The sequence below is a fragment of the Brachycentrus maculatus genome, unplaced genomic scaffold (assembly GCF_059751285.1).
Source record: "Brachycentrus maculatus isolate JH-2025_06_01 unplaced genomic scaffold, ASM5975128v1 h1tg000589l, whole genome shotgun sequence".
In the NCBI taxonomy this organism is placed as follows: Eukaryota; Metazoa; Arthropoda; class Insecta; order Trichoptera; family Brachycentridae; genus Brachycentrus; species Brachycentrus maculatus.
This window is the reverse complement of record NW_028281329.1, coordinates 762,010-778,116: the sequence shown is the minus strand read 5'-3', so window position 1 is coordinate 778,116 and position 16,107 is coordinate 762,010. Positions and strand designations below refer to the sequence as shown.

General features: G+C 30.1%; 1 protein-coding gene across 1 annotated transcript in view; it reads right to left on the bottom strand.

Moving 5' to 3' along the window:
* LOC148301239 (uncharacterized) overlaps window positions 1–15,917 on the bottom strand; it is a 97,066-nt gene extending 81,149 nt beyond the window's left edge. Inside the window, exons 1-2 of the transcript XR_015838827.1 lie at window positions 15,616–15,917; window positions 9,081–9,282 (exon numbers count right to left, since the gene is read on the bottom strand). The gene's annotated coding sequence lies outside the window, so the exon portion shown is untranslated. The remainder of the gene's footprint in view (window positions 1–9,080; window positions 9,283–15,615) is intronic.
* Between the last annotated feature and the right edge of the window lie 190 nt (window positions 15,918–16,107).

The following is a 16,107-nucleotide window of genomic DNA, read 5'->3' as shown; positions in this document are numbered from 1 at the left end:
TTCTTTTTTATGTATGTCAGGCAGCTGGTTAATTTGGGTATATGCAATATATTGTAAGGACTTTACTCCAAACTTAGTTGAGTTTATCGGCCCCACATGTATTTTATTATGTCCTCAATTATTATAGTGATGAATTTCTCTGTTAAAAATCGGTTTGGTGTTGCTGTGAGTCGTTTTAAACATTATTTGAAGCGATTATTAGATCAGATCTGAGAATCAGTAGCGAAGAAATCAAATATTGTCGAAATTAAGAAGAAATCAAGACAAAGGTTTTCGATGTGATCGCGTTGCCAGACTGAAATGGCAATGGGTGGGTCGTGTTAGGAGACAGGAAATGGACATATGGACATCCAGAGATCTGCGGTGGAGACCATGGGACATGAAGAGAGGAATAGGTCAGCCCCAGAAAAGATGGGCTGATGACATTGTCCAAAAAGCCCAACGTAGAGAAGTCTGGGAAAACTTAGAAGAGGCCTATATCCAGCTATGGAGAAACAAAGAAGAAGAAGAAAAAGATTAAGTAATGTATAAGTATCAACATCTTGGGGATGTTCAATCGTAAATGATATTATAATCTATACTATCTAAATAAATAAAAAGAAAAGTTCTATAGTTATTTACAGCTTCCTTTGCAGTTATGACACAACGTTGCATTAAAAAACGCGCGTTTTTATTTAAGTGATAGGTATTTTTACTTGTGACAGATAAAACCAATTTTTCACGAAAAATCTTTTACCGCAATGACAGCGCCATCTGTTAAGTGTAACAGAAACACAGGCAAACTAAACATTGTTCACGCATGCTTCTTGATAGCCGTTGACACTTGCCATTTTCAATGTTTTCGATAGCATTTTTGGTTTTGATAGTTTAATTGATTCCAAAGCATGTTCAAAAGCACATTAGAAATGTGCACTTCCTGTTTTCTTTCTTTTCCTTTTAACCAGACTGACCCACAGTTACGCGTGATGGACTAGTTTTAAAATAAATGGAAACTGCAACTATGGAAGTAAAAGAAGCCATTTAATAGTAGCTTAAATATCAATAACTAATAAGTTCAACATTCCATTTTTTTAATTGCTCCAAATATAGTATTTTTGGCTGTGGTTATCTACAATAAAGTGATTTTTAAAAATCACATTTTATATCAGTAAAAAAAACCTTTTTGCACCCTAGTAACTCATCTCCCAGCGATCTCTTCCCTCGATTGAGTAGATGTAGTGCTTGTATAGTAGGTACGTAGGTATTGTATGTATGCCATACAGGCAAGTCAGTATACACAGGCCGAAGTGTCGTATCGTCTCTCATTACGTTTAAGGATCAACAAGTCCGCTATATTTTTAGTTCAGCAACAAGCGGAAGTGTTGGCAACAAGTACGGTCTCTTCATCATTAAGGATTTTACTCTTTTTGCCGGAAATATTCAGTTGGCCGCGCAACTTCTTGGCACACGGAACCGCAAAGGGGATATGCCTGTTAACTTTTGCATAAAGCTAACAACGAACGATTTCACGCGAACTTAACTTTTCTCACGAACTTTCCTTGCGCCAGTATCTATGATTCTATCTTTCTTTAAGTGTTTTAAAATTTTCATTACAAACATTATACACCCATTCCATTTCGAGAAAAGTTTTATTGAATATTTTCCAGACAACTTTTCGTTGCTGTAAAATTCTGCTAAATTTACAATGATACTAAGAATTAATGTTTTTTAACGCTTATTAATATGACGCTGATGAAAATAATCCTAAAAAAACAAGAATGAACTAGAGAAAAATCTTTTTTAATAGTCAGAAATTTATGCAAAATATATCAAATGATTCAATACCAAAAAAAAATAGTAATACCTTCAATTATAAACTTTAAAAATGGAATTGTTTAAGTTTGCCATAACAGAAAAAATAATATATTCATAAAATTGTTTGATTGACAAAGGGTTAAAAGTATACAATTAGTGTACCAGAAAATCCAAATAATGATAGTAAGTTGAATAAATTAATAAAAACGTTATAAATATTGTATTATATTATTTTAGGATAAAAATGCCTAATAAACGACAGCAATTAATTGATAATATACCATATACATAAGATTTTAGAAAATAACTGTTAAATATTACTTAATTTAAATGAATGTTACATTAACTACATCAAATAAAGAATGAGTTTTACCCTGAATTTTACGTAAAATTTTCATATGTATATCTGAGTTTGATATTTCATTTCGTGGGCGATATTTTTTTAATAAAAAGAATTTTAAGAACACTTACTTTTTCAAAAATTGGAAAAAAAGTGAATACCTTATGACAAGATATTTTTATTCTTTCGATACTTTTTACTCTAACATAAATCAAAAAATCATTTTATCTCCCTTTAAACTGAATAATGTATTTTAAAAACGTTACAGGCTAATTTCAAAAACAACATAAATATATACATTCATTTACAAATTCATAAACATGATAAACATGTTTTTTTGCAGAAAGCCACCAAGCCACCTATTTTAGTTACTATACAGACCTGCATGATGAAAGTTTAACTTCTAAAACATGTAGTCTTTGATAAAACTCAAGTGGTAAAAAACAAGTGTTTTCTTTAATTATTGTAACATGTCTTACCAAAAAGTTAATACCGAAACAATAAATAAAATAAATTTATACAATATAATACCTGTTATTTTTTAAGTGTGCAAACAAATCGCTTAGGCGGTTTCATTGAGCGCTATCAATTTATTCCATCTAACAAAAAAAATACATGTAGAACAATAAAATGCGAATGGAAAGTAAATGAGAATTAAAAAGGGGTTTTATTTGTAATTCTAAAACGAGATTAATTCAAGGCTTTATATGGATCCGAATAAAAGGCTTATTCAATACCCTTAAATAATAAAAATAATGAAATAAAAATGGTTAATTCTTACAAAAATATATTTATTTCAGGCACCAAAAAATACTATTTTTTTACAAACCACATAGTTCAATGATGCTATGAAGACAAAAAAATATCTAACCAGTAACTGAATAAAGAAACGAAACGTATTTGGTTTACATCGTTCTTACGTATTTTAATGAACCAAAAAGATTAAATAATTTTAAGAAAAATATATTAAAAAAACCTAAAAAGTATGAGAATAATTACTTAATTCTCGAATCCTCACCTCTTAAAAAGTCTGTCAAGTCTAGACGCCAGTCATCAATTGCAAGTAAATGATTTTTAAAAAAAGCACTTAACCCTTCGTCGATCGTGTAGGTGCTAATTAACCCTTGTGAAAATCCGCCCCCTATTTGCATTCCAATCTCGGCTGTGTACACGGGGTGCGGGCGCGGGAGAGGGTCCCGCCCCGTCCCGGATCAGTCACTCACGGCCAAGTGGGTCACGACGAGAATCGATACGAGGGGTCGCGCGGGACCAACAGAAGGTTAAGTCTGAATGCAATCAGACCGCGGAATTATACACATACATATTTATACACTTGTATAATATAATGAAGTTGTAGGTGTATGTATGTTCGCCTCCGTAGTGTAATGATCAGCATGCTCGGCTACCATACTGGAAATCCCGAGTTCGATTCCTAAGGGGGGGTGAAATAAATAAAGTGATTTTTCCCTCTTATATTTATTCAATATTACCCTGGACTTTTCCTTTCCTTCATGTGTTAACAATCAAGATAATACTGCGTTTATATGATGCAGTGCCCTATGCACCATCGGATGCAAATGAAGTTTTAAAGATGTAGGTAAAGGTGTCCGTAGTATAGTGGATGGAGGGATTGACTATCGCACATAAGGTCCGAGATTCGATTCCCAGCGAGGTAGTTTAGCACTGATTGATTCCAAATCCAACTATAGGTTTTTAATCAGACCAGAAATCACGAAAAACATTTGTTTTTTAGTTCAATTTTTTATCGATCGTATCGTAAATCTATAGTGTAGGTCACAATGTAAAAAAGTTGCTAAACTATTTTCAATTTGAAGATTTGATCACTCACTTTAGATTTTCCATTCAAATTATGCGTGTTTTATTGTTGTAGTGAAAATGGCTTTTTTGGCCATTATGTGGCGTTTTATTGAATAATGCAGATTTTCTCCATTTTTGTTCGATTTAAAGGAATTTGTTTATTGAGTTATTTGAGTTATTGTCAAAATATAGAACCTTTGCCGCACAATAATAATACTATAATATATTTATATATGCATATCAAAAAATCTTTAATCTCCACATTGCATCCTACATCTCAAATATATGGAGAAAATATGATAAAAACAAGTACTAGACAGGTGAGAAGAAAGATATGCAACATATAATTTACATACGGAAAGACTCTTATAGCCAATAATGATAATAAAATGTCTGAATTCTTCCGTAGAGGCGAAATAAAACACCAATATCTGGAACTAAAAATGGACAAAACAAAAACGAAAGTTCTTATCGGTAATGCAGAGACAATTTTTTAAGAGATATTTATTTATTTACGTTCTCATTCCTAAAGAAAAAGATTGTGAAACCGATATCCGAAGAGAATTGGAATGACAAAATCATCAATATCTAGTCTGACAAAAAAATACAAAAATCGGTCCATACTGGGTAAACGAACAACTGTACCAATGAAATTATTTATCATTTCATTGTATGAAGTGAAACACAAGGACTCAAGAGAAAGGTGTATGCTGCCCGTGTTTGAAATGTGGCACTGAAGACGGATGCTACGTAGTTCTTGTACTGCAAAACGCATAAGTACAGATATATCCATCTTCTAGGAACAATTACCGGAAGACCTCCACAGCATGCACAAACGGATTCTTCCCTACTTTTGGAATATTGTCAGAGAGACCAAGGAGAGTCTTGCCAGAGAGCCGGTAGTAACTGAGACATTCAAATGTGAATGAGTCTTCCGTTAGATGGACAGATAAAATAATGGAGTCAACCGCCTCCTCACTAAAATCCGCCTTCAACTTAGCCTAGGACGACAAGGAATGGAAAGGGATTGTGGACCAAGTACCTGACATTCCAGTCGACTATATAACGAGTCATCGAGCAATAAGATGAAAAAGAGATTCTTCACATGCAAAAAAATCATACATACAAAAATATATTCTTCTATTTCTTTTCATATTAGTCGGTATAAGAATCCGTAATATCCCTTTTTACAACATGGTAAACAACTGAAATTGTTTCCCGATCAAAACTATCATATTACTATCTCGGGCGAATGAAATATGAACCAAAGCAAATATTAGATTCGGAAAATTCCCATGCTACTGAAAATCTGGCGTAACGAGCCTTCTTCATTCAAAGATCGTACAGACTATTTTTAGAACAAAAATATCTTCATATTTACAATAAAATTTGTTTATTTCATGTATGGAAAGAAACCGACACTTCTATCTACCAAAAAATGTGTTGCTAACGCTAAAATAAAATATAAGGTAAATTACTAAATCACAAATACGTTTAAAGCTATTTCTTAACATCTTATGAACGTAGTAAAAAACATAAAACCTCATTTGAAAGTATATGTTTCGTATTTGTAAATCTTTTATAATAGAGAATTCTAATTTAACAAACTAATACCCTCGTACATATTTCATTTTACACATTTAATAAATGATATGTGCCGTATAGAATATTTAGGAAAAAAAATTAAACATTTTTATTGTCTTATTTTTAATTGAATTTTAAAATAACTTTTCTTTTGTTATAAATATAAAATAGTTAATTTTGCATAAAGGATTATTTAATTAAGTTTTGAGAATAGCACAGAATTTCACTATTGACTTCACATAAAATATTTGTTTTACAGCATTTAAAACATAAAAAATATTTGTGGAATATTTTACGTAAGTTTTTCCCATATGTCATTACATATCCGCAATGGATTACCATCGAAAGCGTACTAATAATTTCAAACTACTTGTCAAACACTGATATAAGACCTATAATCATTGATAAATGCTTCCGATAGAGGCATATTTTGTGCTCATATCCACGGGTTACATGTAAGAAAGTTTATATTTGAACAGTCAATTTTGGAACATTAAATCTAAAGTAGATTTTAATAGATTTTTAGATGGCTAAATGCGTGAGTCATAACTTTACTATCAGTATCTTACAAAATATTACGAACTTTGATAAAATTCGCCAGTTTTAAATGGAGAATTATTATTGATAACCTTCTCGAATTCTATGGGGATACTTAACTATGGTATACTGGAACAGTAGCCAAATAGCTATATGAATGTCGTGTCCCGATACAATAACGACATATCAACTATTTCTGTTTGTATTGTATGTTTGTCAGCCTCCGTAGTGTAATGGTCAGCACGCTCGGCTACCATTCTGGAGGTCCCGGGTTCGATTCCCAAGGGGGCTAAAATAAATATAAGTGATTTTTTCACTGTCATATTTATTCAATATTACCCTGGACTGGTACCTGAAGCGGAAGGCTGATCACCTTTCCTTCGTGTGTAAACGATCAAGATAACACTGCGTTTATATGACGCAGTGCCCTATGCACCATTGGGGTGCGGATAAGGGTTTTATTTTATTATTATTATTGTATTTTTGGGATATATGGATTCGGGAGGGATACTCATTACTTACTGAGACAAAGGGTGCGATTTCGACTAAAGATTCGATAAAAAGCTAAAAAGATTTTAAACATCACAATATTGGCGCAGCTACGTCGGCGTTAGTGGTTAATTTTATCTAACGATAAAAAAAATGTTGAACGAATGACTCGCATGTTAGATAGTCACAAAACACTAGAAAAATCTCATTTATCAAGTAATTAATTAAGGGTGAAAAGAAAGCACCATATGTTTCTAAGATCAATGTGAAGTTCACCCGTTTATCTGAAAATAAAATTAATGGACAACGTAAAGGAAACTACTCTTAAGTTGTTTCACAATCGTTGATATGGATCAAAATGTAAACGAGAATATTTGTAAATAAACGTCTTGTAAAATAAACAAATTAAATAAATGATGCTCATTTCAAATTTGGTGGATTAGGCAAAAAAATTAAATCTGCATACGTTTAATCAAGTCAAACGCACCTCATATTCAAATGATGTGCAATGCTGCGTTGCCTCCACGTAAATATATTATATTTCTCAAAATCCAATCAGTACCAAGTTTTATTTTCAGTGCTATTTGGGCACCGCCAACGGTTTAAAAAAACATTGCCCATATGTTATTTTTACTGTCCGGTTTTTTATTGGTTACTGATATTTCGTAAATTTTGTTATTGGTTGTTAAAGAATTTATTTATTAGTCGAATAAGTTCTGTACAAAATATTAAAAGAGGGGAAAAAATCTCAAATAACATCGTTATATTCTAGAAAAAGTTTATTATAAGAAATAAATTATCAAATAAGTAGTTGCTAAAAGTATTTGCGTTTTAACCGATTGTGAACTAATCCTTATTAGCGTGACACGTTGCTATATTTTAATATTATGTTTGCTAAAATATTTATGGTTTTAATTTTGGCCCTAGGAGCAGGCGATTTTCTCCTACAAATGAGAAATAATTCACTTTCACAATACCTGCCTACTCACTGTTAAACAATTTTAAACATTCCACTTAATTAAATCGAATTTAAATTTACGTTATTTGTAAAAATTAATCTGCTTGATTGTATTAAAAAAAAACGACAAAAACTTATTCATATGACTATTTATATTTTAAAATCTAATACGAATATGAATATTTTTATTAAATTACGTTTTTTTAGTGTGTGAAAATATTATTGTGTTTTGATAGATTTGTATACACGTACATATTACTAATTTAGACGTATTTTTAATATACTTTAACATGAAAAAACACCTTAAATTGGACATTTGATATAAAATATGCTCTTAAAAATGAAAAAAGGGGGGAACGTAAAATATAATTATAACTAAAATGAAAAGTTATAAATACTATACATATATTAACAAAGCACAACGATAAGAAAATATTTAGCATGCAAAACTTAGAATAGTACGTATCGTAAGTTTAATGTGTTAATTTGTCAAACTAGTAGTTTGAAAATGCCATAACAAGGCGAAACAATTGTTACTTTTTTATATGTGTTTAATAATAAAATACAATTTAGTAGACTTTAAAAAATCTATGTTTGATTTTAATATTTAAAATATAGAGTTCTACAAATTAAACGCCGAATCTATAAATATTAAAAAAAATATGCTTGCAAGTAATTTTTGTTATGGAATACAGTGCTGTTAGTACTGTTACTGAACTTTTAAAAAATACGTTGTAAATATAATTAAATAAGATTTTCTTTTTAACACATTAACCTGACGATATTGACGACTTAGATTTTTTTGTGTGAAACTATAATACTTAGTTCCCGAGGAAAATTCTAGAGTTAGAATGTTAAGGCCTAGCATTCGTTAAGTCGCTACTTAATTTTCTCCAAATCCAAGTAACATTTTATTTACTTAATTTTTTTCTTGAAATACCGTTTTTGCATTGAAAAAGTAAGTTTTTCTTACCAAAGAAAAGAAAAAACTTAATGAATGGTACGGAGATAAAAAAAATTATATATATATATATATATATATATATATACATATATATATATATATATATATATATATATATATATATATATATATATATATATATATATATATATATATATATATATATATATATATATATATATATATATATATATATATATATATATATATATATATATATATATATATATATATAAATATATATATATATATATTCTAAAAAACAAAAAAGTATCCAATATACATTCTTTTATAAAACGGGTGTGAGCAGACAAGTGACCTCTTCGGTGGTCTCTAGTGCAATGAATGCTACTTAACGAATGGTGGGCCTTATAGGTGGGGACTGACATTTATCGCAGCGTCGTTCGCGGCGAGCATCCGACTTCGGATGGAGCACTCGGCTCGCTGTACTGACTATACGAATGCTCGCATCGTAACGTGTTACGTTACGACGAAATGACTCCGGTCAGTCCCCAGTGTAAAGACACTTCAAGCAAGCTATATTTAAAGCCGACTACAGAAAATAGCAAGCCTCTCATTACGAATCCGAAACTCACAATCATCAGACTACATCCGCTGGCTCGGGATGGCATGGCTGCCGGCGGGGGGCGCGAGGGGCGCGGGGCGCGCGGGGGGCGGGGAGGTCGAGACGGGGCGCATCCTCCCTCAGGCCCCTAGGCGCCGGACGGGGGGCCGACCTTCAGTCTCACGTGCCGCTGGATTACCGACATCGCTGCTGGTGCTGCCCATCCGCGACTTCTGACAAAAAAATAATAAAATAAATAAACAAAATTGTGTCGGGTTATAGTCCCGTGGTTAGTGTCGCGGGCTCTTGAGTCAGAGTTTCTCGGTTCGAACCCACTCTATCACAATTTGATGCCTGTTTCTAAAAATGAGCCGCTTATATATATATATATATATATATATATATATATATATATATATATATATATATATATATATATATATATATATATATATATATATATATGTAATAAAATAACTAGGTACCTACCTATACATTTTATTAAGTACTTACAAAAAGTACCTACATAAAACAGTTCTACCACCAGATGCCGCATGCGTCGCTCAGAATAAAACAAAAGACTTCCGATAATATTATTAACGGTCAGAATCAGATAGATAGATAGATAGATAGATATAAAAATTATTATAAAGATAAATTAAGAATAAACTTTAATTACAAAGCAACACATTGTTTATTTTATTATTATACACCCACTTTACATATTATTTACACTTAATTTTCAAAAGGAAAATATTACCACGTTATATATATATATATATATATATATATATATATATATATATATATATATATATATATATATATATATATATATATATATATATATATATATATATATATATATATATATATATATATATATATATATATATATATATATATATATATATATATATATATATATATATATATATATATATATATATATATATATATATATTGAAGGTGTCCGTAGTATAGTGGTTAGAGCGACTGACTAATAACATAAGGTCCGAGATTCGATCCCCCGCGAGGTAGTTAATAAGGCATTGCAATATTTGGCATGTAAGGTGGTTGATATCAAATCCAACATTAGTTTTTTTTTATAGCGGTGTTAGGCACTCACATTTGATTTTCCATATAAATTGTATTTTTTGTTGTAAATATTTCTTATTTGGGCTATAATGTGGCGTTATATTGCGTAATGCAGGTATTCTCCGGATTTGTCAATTATTGTCCATAATGGAAAATATGTGATGAAACAAGTACTTGATAGGTGGGAATAAATATGTGCACTATTTAATATTAAAATTTTATATTTCGCAGTGCATACATATCTGACGACTTTGCCAACAAGATACAGAAGCTACTTATACGAATACCTTCTGTTAGCTTTCCATCCTCCGTTGTAATAATTTAACGTCATTTTCCTTAATTTTGCACTAAATCCTTTTACTTTGTAATAAAATAACATGGAATAAAAATGTAGGTATGCAGGTATGCATATCTATGATAATCACAATAATCTGCTAAATAATCCCGTTAATAACAAAGGAAATGTGTCGCCTGAACTTTGTTGATCTCACAAAGGTTTGACTATCCTTCAATTATAATTAATAGATTCATCGGCGGCTTCAATCTTTGATACGAAATATATATTAAAAGATCATTTCTCTTCAAATTAATTATATTTTTCCTATTTACAGAAATGCGTCATTGTAAGACTATTTTTTTTGAATTAACATTCTGTATGGAATAATTTTCAAGTGTGCCTCATATTACAAAATATGTTTATTATTCCGACAGCTTTTACCTAGAATTCAGACGGTATCCCTCGGTGTTGATACTATGATTTAAAATTAATAGTCGTTTGTGGTGAAACGCGTAGTATAATAGATGAAGCAGTACCGTGTTTGTAAATGTCAAATATTTTATGAAACACCGTCGAGACAAGCGTCACCATTAATGCAAAGTTTTCCATGGGGATTGTGGAGAAATCATTCTTATTTATAGCTAGTAATTGCTTTTGAGAAATTAACGTTTCCCATAGCTGTTGTTATCGTTACGTAATAACTAAGTTTTATACGTAAAAAATCTTATGTTTAATTCAAAAGTTGCTTACCTGTTATTCGTTAAAAAGGTAAGATTATTTTAAACCCTTAATTACTTTAAAAATAATATCATTTGATATTCAAGAAAAGCTTCAATTTTGTATTAAAAGCCTAAAAAATATTTTAAGACCAATTTTTGTTTATTGTGATTCGAGGTAGAAAAAAGAAAAAAGAGCTTTATTCATAAGCATTTTTTTGGCTTTGCTAAAAAATATCATAGATGAGTATGAGAAATAAGCCTCGCATCTACCTATGCAGAATAGGTACATATATCTACTACAGCTAGCTGTATTTGTGATTTTTCCCTCTCGTCATTTCATTGACCTTTTCAATTTTATGGCCGAGTATATAAAACGTCCATCTTGCGGAAAAATACGGTCTAACTATCGAGTTTCTATTTGCATAATAAAATAGAAGGAAAAATATCCGCTCTCGCTAACATAGCATTGAGTTTAATTATTAAATTACCTTTACTAATTATGGTACACTTTGTGAGTTTAAAATTGAATATTTAATATTTTCAGCTGTTTAAATAAAATACGAAATTAATGTGAAGTTATAATTTTTACAAACATATCATTAAAATTTCCCATAAAATAATAGAATATACTTCACGCGACTCACTTCTGTAAATTGCTTTAAAAAAACTATTAAAATTTTTAGAAATCGTTGATTATGGTAAAATTACAATGATTATAATTTATAACGTTCACGCTATGAATTATAAAAAATATAAATGAATCAAGGACCGAAATTACATGTAATTATTTCGAAGGTTTTTTAACGATACTTCTTGGTAGAAATGCACTTTATATTAGGTATTTTGTATTTATGATCATTTCGACACCTACATCCTTACTCGCAACGTGACGTTAAGGTGACAACTTTACGATTTAGTACGAGAAACGCGATTTGGAAAATTTTATCGCATTCTTTGTTTTATTTATTCCTTTGTCATTGTTTATAGGCGTCAATTCCAGATGGTTCCTTCATTTATATGTATTATTATGTAGTCATGGCGAGTTTGGTGGCAGGCACCGCCACGTGCGTGTTTGCTTACATTTCTACAGATATCTTGCTTGCAACTCAGTAGTAGTAGGTATCTATGAAATAATAATAATAATAATAATTTAAAAGCCAAGAAACACACAGACAATCCTTTTCATCCAGGACTATTATTGTTGCGACATATTGTTGAAGTGGATATGAAAAGGATTTGACAAAATTTTAACTGCTTATAAAAATAATCCAGGTAATATGTATATTTGTGATATTTGAAGTGGTACGGTATACCTGGGAGTGTGCATAAGATCTTGATTAGTGATATAATAAGAAATAATCTCTTTTTTTCAATTTACCCATGGGTTTTTATCTGAAGATGTTTTAGGAGCTTGTTTCATGCATGCAAGTCATCGAAAACTAACTCGAATAGAGGCATTACGAACTACATCCTCATAACTTCTGAATCTCTCGTAATCTTTCAAAGATCAATCACTGAATAAAATTGTACAATAGACGATTTAGAAGTTAAGAAATATATTTAAAAGTCGGAAAAACGTAGAAAGCCAATAATTTTTAATGTCAATTTATCGGATGTAGAAGGTGACGATGAAATTTCGCCTGAAGCTGACAGATAAAATTCTGACATTCTAATGATTCAGTTTATATATTTTGCGCCATGAGGAGGACAATGAAAGTCCATAAAATAGAGAAAAATAAAAAAAATGTAATTATATGTTTGGAATTAACAAAATTACAGGAGATTGATTTATTAGAAACGTTAACAATGATGTTTATGCGTTCCTTGAGAAAAGTAAAACCTCAAAGTGAACTTTTTTGTACAAAGAGATTAATTTGTAAAAAAATGTACTATTTGTAAAAATGTACATCCTGGAAACTATTTGCCAAAACTAAAAAATGAAATTATTTTTCTTATTTCGTGTTATTTCAAAATCGTGTAAAGAAAAACTTGTAAAAAGGAGTTCAATATGTGTTGGCGTGTGAGTTAAAACTTTTACCGCTTATGTGAGTGTCAGTTTTACTAATTACAGCAGTTCTGGCATAACTGCTATCGTGTGCTTAACGTAAGTACGATTATGTCGTGAGAAATAATGCAAATTAAACATAATATTATCATTGCAACAAGTTGGATTGTTTAACGTGGTGAACGAATATAATTTACATATTACTACCAAAAGTCCGTCGAACATAGCTTGAAAACTTTTCGAAGTTTAAAGTTATTTTTATGCTAAAGAGACAGCTAACTTTTTAATGATTTTTATTTAATTTCACGTAGTATTGTATAAATAAATAAAATAATTTACGACGATAAATAAATTTTACTTCTGAAATGTCAATGTTTATTGACAACATTAGTGCGCGGTATATTTCAAAAATTACTTCAGTTCATAATAAAGCAGAGAAAATCGTGCTTTTGAAAAAAAAGTACCTGAAGTATTACAAAGTGTTTGACTCAGAAAAAAATCAGACTTTTTGCCACTAAATAACATTCCTGAAGAAATTTTTAATAGCATAAATAACTAAAATGAAACCGACTATAAACATTTTATAAAATTTTTATTGCCATAGAATAAAAACACGACCCTAGTAAAGGTTCTCTTTGTTCCAAATTCCAATAAATAAGTAAAAAACATACGTTCTGCTTGATGAACGCAAGAATAAATTACACCTACCTAGATTAAGCGGTGTAAGTACGCATAATAAATTAGGACACACACTTATATTTTATATATGTTGGATTCGGAACAAAAACCTGACAAATAAACGAAGTGATATTCTTCTGTGTTTTCTATATATATATATATATATATATATATATATATATATATATATATATATATATATATATATGTAGAAAATATATATATATATATATATATATATATATATATATATATATATATATATATATATATATATATATATATATATATACATTATGTGTGTTTGTTATGTACTGAAAACGTGTAAACACACTATATATTCATAATAAAATAAAGATAAAAAAGTCTTAAGTTTTATATATTTTAGTTTAGATTTTTTTTCTCCTATTAACATTAAGAATAACTACTCTGAAATTTTGCAAACTTGTCTATACTCATGAGTACTAAGTATTAATGCACACATATCATATGCATTATATACCTCCATAACATAAATGAATATGCTTCAACGTGTGTTATTGGTAGATTATGTATCTCCGCTTATGGATTACACATGTGTACTATGTTTATTATAAGGAACCGCTCTATTGCATGAGAAAATTTCATAAAATATTTCAATAAACATTTATGTGACTTACACCTCATTTAGTAAAATACGAATACATTAAAAACTTAATTATACCTGTAGGTATGAGCGTATGAGGTAAACAATCGTAAAGCCAAAACGTCAAGTGTACAGGAGAAAAAACAATAATTGCGTAGATTTTTTGTTGCTAATTATTAGGAGTAAATATAAAATAAACAAAAACAGCTCTCACCGATCGTCAAACCGTATTGTTGCAAACTGATTTTAGAAAAAAAAAATGTTTAAACTTAAGGATACCCAATTTTTTTTCAAATATACATCGGAATTATAATAAAAAAATATACTTAGACACATGCAAGTTCGAGGATATTAATCTGACACTATATTAATAAATTAAATCATTTAAAAATAATCATCACGAAGTTCATTAAGTTATTTACAAAAAGTCAACATCATCTTCATATAACCAAATCAATTAAATACCAGAAATACAAATAAACAAACAAAAAATCGCAATTCACCAGCATAATCCTGGATTATTTTTTAATGAAACCATTTTTGGTAGACTGAGGCCTTAAGTTATGATAATTTGTGTTTCTACATACTTGTACATACAAGCAACATTTATATTTAAAAAAATTACTAAAAATCCTCGGTTACATTGTAATTTTCCCTGGCAACTAGTTGGCCAACTTAATATTTTAAATTAAAAAAATACGTTTTTACATTACCCTTACCTGAGTATACAACAATACACCAAACGACTGTTGTATTATCTTGATTGAAAATTACGTCAAGACAAGGCAAGACAAATATTACTGTGGATATTAATATGATTATTTTAAAGGTATGTTTAGTTATTAAATACACTAAAATAATTACTATTGCTTTAAGCCCGTAAACATGAGATCAACATTTTTCAATTTGACATAAAAGCACTAAGATATTATATTTAATAATTCAGTTTTCAAATAGAATTTCACAATCAACTGAAACATCAATAGAAGAAGGGTACACGTGGTAGTGTGTTAATTATTATTTATAAATAATTGATGTAGGTATTTCTAGAATTAAACGTATATAGGCGTTGTTTAATATTTTTAAGTACACTTTTATTACTGATTGAAGATATTATATGATACCTGATTAATTAATAAAAAGTGTAAAAAATCTTGGACCTACCAGTATTTTTCCAAAAGGAGGTTTTATGATACCGCCTCCGTAGTTTTCTGAAATACACCCATTTTCTCGTATTCCGTAATTATGGTTACATTATTTCACGTTAAGAATAATGTGTACCTGTCATTCAAAAGGGGTTTGGTCCATATAGCTATGTGTGATAAAACTGATATTATTCCACAGCGTCCAAAAAAGTCTCCCCACAATTCACTCGGCTGATAAGGAAACCCGCACCATTTAAAATAATATTCGCAATCGATTCACTTTGCGTATTTTCGTTCACAAATCCCGCAAATAACGCGTACGAAAATGTCATCACCATCCAAGAAAATCCACGCACTGACATTCATTATAATGGAGGGATGGCCGATTTTGTATATTTGTGTGTATGTCTGTCCCTTTCGGGACGGTCATATTTTCTTCAGAAAAGTATCGAAGGGGCTGCGAGGGAAAGAAACAGATATAGAGCGGGAATGAAAGGTGAATGCGTGCGCG